Source organism: Eptatretus burgeri, chromosome 2 (assembly GCF_056783735.1).
Source record: "Eptatretus burgeri isolate ZD-2024b chromosome 2, Ebu_testis_v1, whole genome shotgun sequence".
NCBI classification, from domain to species: Eukaryota; Metazoa; Chordata; class Myxini; order Myxiniformes; family Myxinidae; genus Eptatretus; species Eptatretus burgeri.
In genome coordinates, this window is record NC_140962.1 from 153,470,524 (window position 1) to 153,480,623 (window position 10,100).

Genomic DNA, 10,100 nt, shown 5'->3' on the forward strand with positions numbered 1-10,100 from the left:
GTGTGAGTGAGGCACGGAGTATGGATGAGACACCGCGGTTGAGTGCCCCCGCATGTGTGGATGAGGCACCGCGGTTGAGTGCCCCCGCGTGTATGAGTGAGGCACGGTGTGTGGATGAGGCACCGCGGGTGAGTGCCCCCGCGTGTGTGGATGAGGCACGGAGTGCGAGTGAGGCACCGCGGGTGAGTGCCCCCGCACGCGTGAGTGAACGGCCGTGTGCAAGGTCGCTGTGTGCAAGGGAGACCGTGTGTGTGAGAGAGCGGTATGTGAGGGAGATGTCGGTTGGCATGCGGGAGCACGCAGCCGCATCTCCCGGTGTGAATGTGATGGAGTGGACTGTGTGCGTCGTAACACGCAGGTATGCGTGTGTGGAATGGCGACGACGGCGACATGGGAGAAACGAAAGCCGAGTAGCGGCTGTAGTTGTTTCGGGGACCGTGCCGGGTTCACCCAGCAGTGAGCACGCGGTTCGTGCTGTGCAACGCACGAGACCGCCATGTGCTCGCTTGCGAGAGTGAAGTCCCGGTCCGGAAACTCACGCGGTGGATTTGCCGATCCCGCGGACGGACAAAGTTTAGGCAGGTAAACGGATTTGGACCGGACGGGTTCTCCACGCGATCGTGTGTGTTCAGCTCCAACGGGCAAAGCACATGTGTTCGCGTGGGAAACCCCTCGAGACGTGGGGCTTGTTTTTTTTTTTATGCGCACGGTGACGCCATGGCTGCACGTGTGGTTGGAATTCGGCAGGAGGGGTATCTCTGCCGGATGGTCCCGTCCAAGGAGGGACGAGGAACACGTGCAGCTGCATGACGTCACGGCCAGGTGCAAAGTGCGCGAGCTCTGAGTTGCCGCGCAGGTGCTGCGCATGGGAAAAAAAAAAGGAGCAAGCCTCACTTTCGGGTGTACAGGATTCCTGGGCAAGGGGTGAAAGACCCCCTTACCTGGGCACAGGATGAAAACTAGTTAGGGGGAAGGGTTAGCTTAGTTAGACCGACTTCATGGGGCAGGGGTAAGTCCTCATGGAGTCCGTGGAATGGATTAGTTAGAGGGATTGTAGCGAGATTTAGGTTGGGAAATAAAATGGGATATTTTGAGGACAGTGACAGACTTTGGATGTGTAGAGGGGACGTAGTTTAGCTACGTAGTGTTAAAAGGAACGTGCTACTAGTTTAAGGGACGACGTGGGAGCACGAGTTAGTTAGGGGATGTAGTTAGAAGGATGGCAGGGTTCAGCGGTGTGTGTGTTGAAGAGTTGGTGAGTGAAGTGGAAGCATGTGCTTGGTGAGTGAGTGAGGCCAGCGGGTCTGTGTGAATGGAGCGAATGGGGAATGCATGGTGCGATGAGTGATTGGGGGGAGGAGTGACTCCCGCCCAAGGGACCCCCGGGGTCAGTGTAGAGTGAGTTAGCTGGGTTAGACAAATTGAAAATGGAGGTCGTTTTGCTGTTGGTGGGAAAGTAGGCTCGAGACCCATTTGGAGGGGTGCAGGAGCCCTGTTGACGGGCTTGGGAGCGTGGCTGCGAAAGGTGAGTATCGCTGAGTGGGTACCCCGGGCACCAGGCTAGTCGGCCGCGGTAGGCCATGGGCCCATGGGGGGCCGGGATAGAGTAGTGGGCACGGGTGCGCCTGCTTGGTGCGGGGGCCCGGGGAGCCATTAGCCGCGTGGGCAGTGTTGTGGGCACGGGTGACCCTCGGAAAGGGGCCCGGGAGGCCGGCCTGCCACGTGTGCGTTTCAGGGGAGGTGCCATGGGGGGCACTCCCCGGTGTTAGGGAGCTGGTAGGCTCGGAGGCAGTGTAGTGCCCGGGGGTGCCATAGAGGGAGAATCGGCAGAGGGTCGTGCCTGCCAAAGTGAGCCACGTGTCCCAGCCAGGAGACCGTGTGAGGGCACGGAGAGAAAATTGGGAGGTGAGGCCCGAAATTGTGAGGACACCAACACAGGCGACGGGAATCTGGGTTGTTAGAACCAATAGTTTAAGCGAGAGGCGCTTGTTGAAAGCCCCGGGGTAGTTTAACAGTTAAATGGATAGGGTAGATTAGGAGATGTACCCCTCCGCACCATCCATCCCCTCGCTGTCGTTGTGGGCCGCTGGACCCACTTTGGGTTAAGATCGCCGAACTCTGGGGAGGCCATTCTGAGGCTTCGTTGGGCCTCGACACAGGACGTTAGCTCTCCCTTGTTCCCCTCCGGGAAGGGAACGTAGGGGTTGGGAGTAGGCTAGGTGACAGAATAGGTTAGCCGAACAAGGACGATAAAGGGGGTTAGGGGACGATTTATAGTGGGGAAGTAAAAATAAAAACAATAAAAAAATAAGTTGGGGCTAAATTGGGGTTTGACAAATTAAGGGAGTGGGTATGTACAGTGACAGGCAAAGGCGATAGGTTGGGAGGGAGACAGGTAGGTAGGTCCGAGCCCGCCTTCCAAGTGGCCAGCACCACCGCACTCCCTCCACCAACCTCCACTGAACGGCAAGAGCTGGCCAACTTCATCGGCTGGCCGTGTTTTGCTTCAAGGCGGAGGCCGGCCAACTTCATCGGCAGCTGTTGTTTTGCTGCAAGGCCTGTGCCATCGGCTGGCCGTGTTTGCTTCAAGGCCTGTGCCGGCCAGTTCATCTGCCCGCTATGTTTGCCTGCAGCGGCCTTCTTCTGCGGGCTGTGTTTGCCTGCTACCTTTGCCATGCCATGCCCACTGCCCACGTTCACCAGCCCCGTTCAATTTTTGCTTTGCCCCCCCCTGTTCATTTCCATGTGCGCCAGGATCGTAAAGGCAACAGTTTGCAAGCTGCGAGAACTGCCCTGTTGGCAGCTACAACACGGGCCTGCAGTAGCAGCCCGTGCACCGTGTTTTGCGTCCATCCATTCATCCATTCATTCGTTGTGCTCATTGCGTGTGCCACTTGAGCTGGCACGGAGACTGCGTTGTGCAGCCCATGCACCGTTGTGGTTCACTGCATTCAGTTCAAACCGTTCATGCATCCATTCGTTGTGTTCATTGCGTGTGCCACTTGAGCTGGCACGGAGACTGCGTTGTGCAGCCCAAGCACCGTTGTGGTTCACTGAGTTCAGTTCAAAAGGGAAGGCCTTGGACTGCGTGTGAGCAGCCAGCCACGTTCCCTGTCACCTGCATTGTTTTGAGCCAGAGACTGCATGCGGGCAGCCTGGCTCCCTGCTGACTGCTTTCTTTTGCAGAGTTCAATGATCCTGGGCCATGGTTTAGTGTAAAATTTGTAAGTTAAGGTAAGATGTACTGTAAATATGAGTGCGCCCCCCGGCATGTATGTCTTAGCGCCGGCAATTTTATTTAAGTCGTCCGTGTGAGTGAGTTTGTTTAGGTAGTTACGCAGCCCTCAGGTTATTTATTTTGGGGACACGAATACCATGAATGTCGCACTCAGGGATCCGTAGGTAAAGTGTACTAGGGGAAAACTACACATGATGGCACACGAAAATTTGACGACTCGGGACGAGTCTGTAAAAAGGGAAGGGGTAGTGTTGTGGTTACCAGATTCGCAAACCACCATTCAGGTCCCTTAGGTGAGGTATCTCGGTAAGTGCATGTGTAGTTAGGCCCAAACCCGTTGTCTAGTGGGAATACATGTCATTTATGCGAGCTGCGACTCTTCAGGATAGCCGTTTTTCTTTTACTATCTTTATTTTGGACCAACCGCCATGATCACAACCACAACATCAACCACCGACCACAACCACCGCTTCACCACAACCGCCACGACCTTCACGCACACCTCACAACCGTAGCATCGCCACCGTTCTTGCCCCGCTGTGGGTACCGGTGTTGGACTCATGCAGAACGCGCGTCGAACAGCGTGTACAAAACCACGGATTTTCTGCTTCAAAAACGGATCAAAAACGACACACGCCCACTTTTTGCCGTCCAATCGGTGAGCGAGGGGCGAATTGGCCCCGCCTCCAGAACGATCGATATATGCAAATTTGTGGATCAAAAAGCCTTCACGCCCACTTTTTCTCGGGCCAATGGGGAGCGAGGTGAAAGGTCAAAGGGAGGGGGTCAAAGGCGAAGTTACGGGGGGGATAAAAGGACGGTGTTCGTCAGTCAGAACGAGAGAGTCGCAAACAAGAACCGGTCGGAGAGTCAAGAAGAGGAGAGTCGGAAGCAAAGGGTCAAGACTTCGCGGGCGGTGGAGCTGCTCGTCGTGTGCGTTGGAGTCGGAACGGAGGGGACGGAGCTGTGGAAAGGCGGCGACACCAGACGAGGGGGTGCTCGCGTCGTGCAGGAAGCTGCACCCGAGGGAGGCCGACAGCGCGACCTGGCCGAGGTGGAGACGCTCGTCGCACATAATAAAGATCCTCTATACCCCGAGCATCAGCAACCCCCTCCTGTTTCCCCCCCGCGCTGAGATAGTGCGACCAAGGGGGCCCGTTCCCACCCCCAGCCAGGCACTGTCCACGAGGCCCGCGGGTTGCGGGGCCATCGCCGCTCCGCGTCTCATCACCAGACGGGTAGGCCCGACCCGGTCTCGGCCTCAGGCCTACCTCATTCTTGGGGGATTTCTTTTCCTTGGTTTTGGGTATGTGTTGTCGGCGCCGTCTGTGAAGTAGAATTGTATAAGTGTTGCCGTGTGCTCGGTAGTCGGTATTAGCTCTGCACTGTGTTTTCACTTTTATGTTTGCTTTTTGTGTAAATGGAATTGTGTTTTCTTTTTTTTGTGTGCATTTGGTGGAATTGTATTTGTGTGCTTCCCGTGTGCCGAGAATAAATGTGCTTTATTGTTGAACTGTTTCCCGCTTCGCTTCGTCTTTTTCCCCCATTGAATCCCCATCTTGCTTCACGTAAAGGGTTGGTAGTGGGCTGAACACGCCCGATAATTAATCGAACCGTCGAGGTCGACGATAACACCGCTCGGTTATTCTGATAGTACGGAACGGGTCGCTTAAGTGGCCCGTGTCCGAAGTCGACCTGCGGCGAGGTGCGATCGCCCGGTCTACCCTCCGTGTGGGTACTTAGGTAGTTCGAATTTGGCGAGCAACCCTATCCCACGCGGGGGCTGATTGGCTCGATCGCGGTGTGACCGAAAGGTCCACCCGTGACTGGTTCCCGGCGTTAGTCCGAGAGGGTCACGACTGGATTGTCCGTCCGGTGGGCGACGTGCCGCGATTCGAGTTACGTGGCCGTCAGCACGCCGGCGGGCGCGAAAACCGCAACAATATATATATATATATATACATATATATATATATACAGTAGACTAGGCGTAAGTCGTCACCATCGGGACCGAGAAAAAAGTGACGACTTAGAAATGTGACGACTTACGCGTATGCGAACATTCATGATGACTGTGGGGTGAAGGATGAAGTCACGCGTGGCCTGGACACATATGTGTGAGAGCCGGCTATTGTACCAAAAGGAAAACACAATCCTCGGGGCATAGGTGGGGGTGAGTTGGTGAGTTGGAAAGTGATCAAGCAAAGATGGAATTCATGAATCAGTTTATCAAAAGTAAAGATAATGAACAACTCTGTAAGACAACTCGTATACCATCGTGATGATGATTACCACTCAATGCCTATGTGTAAGTGAGTGCGGTAATGTACAAAACAAGCCAAGATAAAACCATGATCGGACTTCAATACGAAGCTCGATCGATCCTTTACTTCTTCGCGAAGTAATCCGTTATGTTTGAATGCCTCAAACTCTTGGGCATCTGGTGCATGAGAAAGGATTCAAACCGGTCATTGTATTCCATGATGTTGGCTGGGCAATCCTCCACCGAAAGACAGTATCGGCCGAATATTTGGCCGAATCGGCCGAAACCGAATATTTGGCTGAGCCGACATTTGCCGAAACCAGATGATGAGCACATCATCGACAAATAAGAACAGAGTTCAATTTGTTCGACCACTTTATTAGCGTGGAACGACAATAATCAAACAAGTATTGAACAGGTTGAAAAGCCCACAACATCCCTGGCTCCGGCTCAGGCTGCGCATGCGCACTGGCACAGGGGACCGTCGATATGTAGAAGTACCGTAAAGTACAATGTCCTCTAATCGACATCTTCAAAGGACACACATTTCACGCATTTCACACTTCCCACCGGCCTCACGATCTTCTCCACTTGTCCAAATATCTTGCCCTTATTCTTCAAGATTGTGGTGAATTGAGGTGAATTGAGGGACATGACGCGGGATCGCATGTTGTGCGTCTCGCGTATAAGGGGAGGTCTCCGCGGCACGAGTGGTTGTCCCCGGGGCATTGCCATTTACATCGGCTGTTCACTTGATGCTCGTTAACTGAAGGTGCTCATTGACTGGTGAGAATGGAGATTATATCGAACTCCGTGCTTACGCGGATTTAGTCTGCAATGATTAATCGCACATGTATACGTTACTGCTTATGTACTCCTAGCTGAACCTGTATTCCCCGGTGTGCCCACAGAAGCGGCTCCAATCAAATGGAATAAAGCCTAAACTCTGAAGGTTCTTCTCTCGCTCTCATTTCAATTTATTCCATTTGGTTTTCTCGGCTCTCTCAACCAACGATGGACAATATCTACAAACCAGAGAGGTTCGACGCAGACCCAAACGCGACTGACGCAGAAATGAAATGGTCGCATTGGTTCTGTTCCTTCTCACACTATCTGACCATCATCGAGGAGGGAGCCGACAAATTTGCCGCTCTCGTGAATCATGTCTCGCCCAGCGTGTACAGGCTCTTCTCGGAGTGCGACACTTACGAAGCAGCGATCGACGTGCTGCAAGCGCTCTACGTGAAGCCCAAGAACGAGGTATACATACGACATCTTCTCAACACACGCAAGCAAGCAGCCGGGGAGACAATCGATCAGTTCCTGCAAGCTCTGAATCAGCTGGGAAAAGACTGCAGCTTCCGGGCCGTAAGCGCCGAGGAACACCGAAAGGAAGCCACACGGGGAATCTATCCAAGGCTATCATCAACGTACGAATTAACGGGCATATGGCTGAGGCACTGATTGATACCGGTAGCTCTGAAAGTTTCGTCAACAGCTCGCTAGTGAAGGGCAGGAAATGGATAATCCACCCGACTGACAATACGGTATGCATGGCCGCCACCTCACTACAATCCCACGTACGAGGGTACTGCAATGTTGAATTGGACGTAAAAGGGTACACGCATCGGGATGTAAGGGTACTGGTGCTTCGTGATTTGTGCGCAGACGTAATTCTGGGTCATAATGTCCTCAAGCAGCACACGAGCGTCGAAATACCCTTTGGAGGAAGCAAACCTCGTCTAATTTTAAATGCGTTGACCACCGCGGAGGTGACGTCCCCCCAGCTGTTCGCTAACTTGTCGCCGGTCTGCAAACCGATAGCGATTAAATCGCGGCGATATACCACTGCTGACATGAATTTCATCACTTCAGAAACCAAGCTATTACTGGAAGAAGGAATTATAGAACCGAGCGACTCGCCATGGCGCGCACAGGTGTTAGTAACCAGCAGTCAGAACCATAAGAAACGAATGGTTGTCGATTATTCCCAAACGGTCAATCGCTTTACCCAACTCGATGCCTACCCCCTGCCGCGCATAGACGAGATGGTCGAACGCGTGGCCAATTATAAGGTATTCAGTACCATCGACTTGCGAAGCGCCTATCATCAAATTCCCATCCGAGAGGAAGACAAACCTTACACTGCATTCCAGGCAGGGAGGCGCCTCTACCAATTCAGGAGAATACCTTTCGGTGTCACGAATGGGGTAGCTTGCTTCCAACGGGTTATGGACGACATCATCTCAGATGAAAACCTCAAAGACACTTTTGTTTACGTGGATAATGTCACAGTGTGCGGTAGGGATCAGGGGGAACATGATAGGAATCTAGACAGATTCTTGAGCATTGCTAGAAAATATAATCTGACTCTCAACTACGAGAAATGCGTATTCTCGGCAAGGTCAATTGACCTTCTCGGCTACACGATAGCCGACGGCACAATTAAGCCTGATCCTGAACGATTGCGCCCACTCCGTGAGCTTCCACCACCTCAGGACTTGCAGACAATGCGCCGGGTGATCGGGATGTTCGCTTACTATGCGAGATGGATTTCGCAATACTCCGAGAAAATACATCCCCTAGTGCATTGCAAAAACTTTCCACCAGATGCCGCTGTTGTAAGAGCTTTCCACAACCTCAAGGATGATATCAGTAAGTCCGTGGTTTTATCGATCGACAGCTCGGTGCCCTTCGTGGTGGAAACCGACGCTTCAGATCACGCCATAGCTGCTACACTTAATCAGTCTGGGCGGCCGGTCGCGTTCTTCTCGAGAACTCTCTCTAGAAGCGAGCAGAGACACTCAGCGATAGAGAAGGAAGCGTACGCCATCGTCGAAGCGCTGCAGAAATGGAGACATTATTTACTGGGAAACCACTTCACGCTCGTTACGGACCAACGATCCGTGGCATTCATGTTTGATGGGAAAAATAACGGGAAAATTAAGAATGAAAAAATTATGAGATGGCGGATAGACCTAGCTTGCTACAGTTACGACATTGTTTACCGGCCCGGGAAGGAAAACCCTGCTGCAGATACCTTCTCTCGGGTCTACAGTTCGGCAACAATCAGTCAGGCTTTGCAAGACCTACACGTGTCTCTCTGCCACCCAGGGGTAACCAGGATGGCACATTTCGTGCGCAGACAAAATCTTCCCTATTCTGTTGAAGATATTAAACAAATGAATGCTTCATGCCCTGTTTGTGCTGAACTAAAACCCAGATTCTTTGGCGCGGCATCTGGCAGACTGATCAAGGCCACTTCCCCCTTCGAGAGACTAAACATCGACTTCAAAGGGCCCCTGCCGACCGAGACAGACAACAGATACATATTCACCGTTGTTGATGAATATTCAAGGTTCCCTTTCGCATTTCCGTGCTCGGATATGACCTCAGGCACTGTCGTGAGATGTCTCTCTGACCTCTTCGCTATGTTTGGGAAACCTTCGTACATACATTCAGACAGAGGGCCGTGTTTCATGTCGGCCGGGCTAAAACAATTCCTACTAGAGCTCGGCATAGCAACTAGTCGAACGACGGGTTACAACCCACAGGGAAACGGGCAGGTGGAAAGGTATAATGGAGTTATTTGGAAAGCCGTAACTCTGGCGCTGAAATCGAGAGGACTGGGCCCCGAGCGGTGGGAGGTTACTCTTCCCGACGCTCTGAATTCCATACGCTCTTTGCTCTGCACGTCCACCAATGCAACTCCTCACGAACGAATGTTTACTCACCAGCGACGTTATGTTGACGGTCAAACGGTGCCCAACTGGCTGACCCATCCCGGTACAGTGTTCATGAAACGCCCGGTCCGACAAAGCAAGTATGAACCCCTGGTGGAGGGGGTCGAACTCATTGACACTAATCCAGAGTATGCTCATGTCAGGCTCCCGGATGGCAGGGAGACCACTGTGTCGGTTCGCCATCTGGCTCCCTCAGGTACTCCTCCCGCAGGTACACCACCTTCTGGCACTCCTTCTTCTGACATTTCCCCCCCAGGAACTCCACCGGGCGACGGGGCTGCCGCGTTCCACCCGAGAGCGATCGAGGAGTCATCCCCGGCACAAGTCGAGGCTCACCAAGAGGATCGGGAGTCTCCCTCAAGTGAAACTGCCATTTACTCCCGGAGAGGTCGACGAATAAGGCCCCCTCGACGACTCAATCTGTAAAGGGGATTATCGGCATTCTCGCTGCTCATGCTCCCATATGCTCATTATATCATATATCGATGCTCATTTCCATGCTCCTACAACTCAAAATAATCATTGCTTGGCATGTATGCTTCTGTAGACCTATTAGTCCGCGTTGCTTGAAATGTATACTCCTATAGTGCTAAAGCAATCATGGTGTGTAAGATGGGCCCCTAGTTACATTTTAAAGGTGGGGAGAATGTGGTGAATTGAGGGACATGACGCGGGATCACATGTTGTGCGTCTCGCGTATAAGGGGAGGTCTCCGCGGCACGAGTGGTTGTCCCCGGGGCATTGCCATTTACATCGGCTGTTCACTTGATGCTCGTTAACTGAAGGTGCTCATTGACTGGTGAGAATGGAGATTATATCGAACTCCGTGCTTACGCGGATTTAGTCTGCAATGATT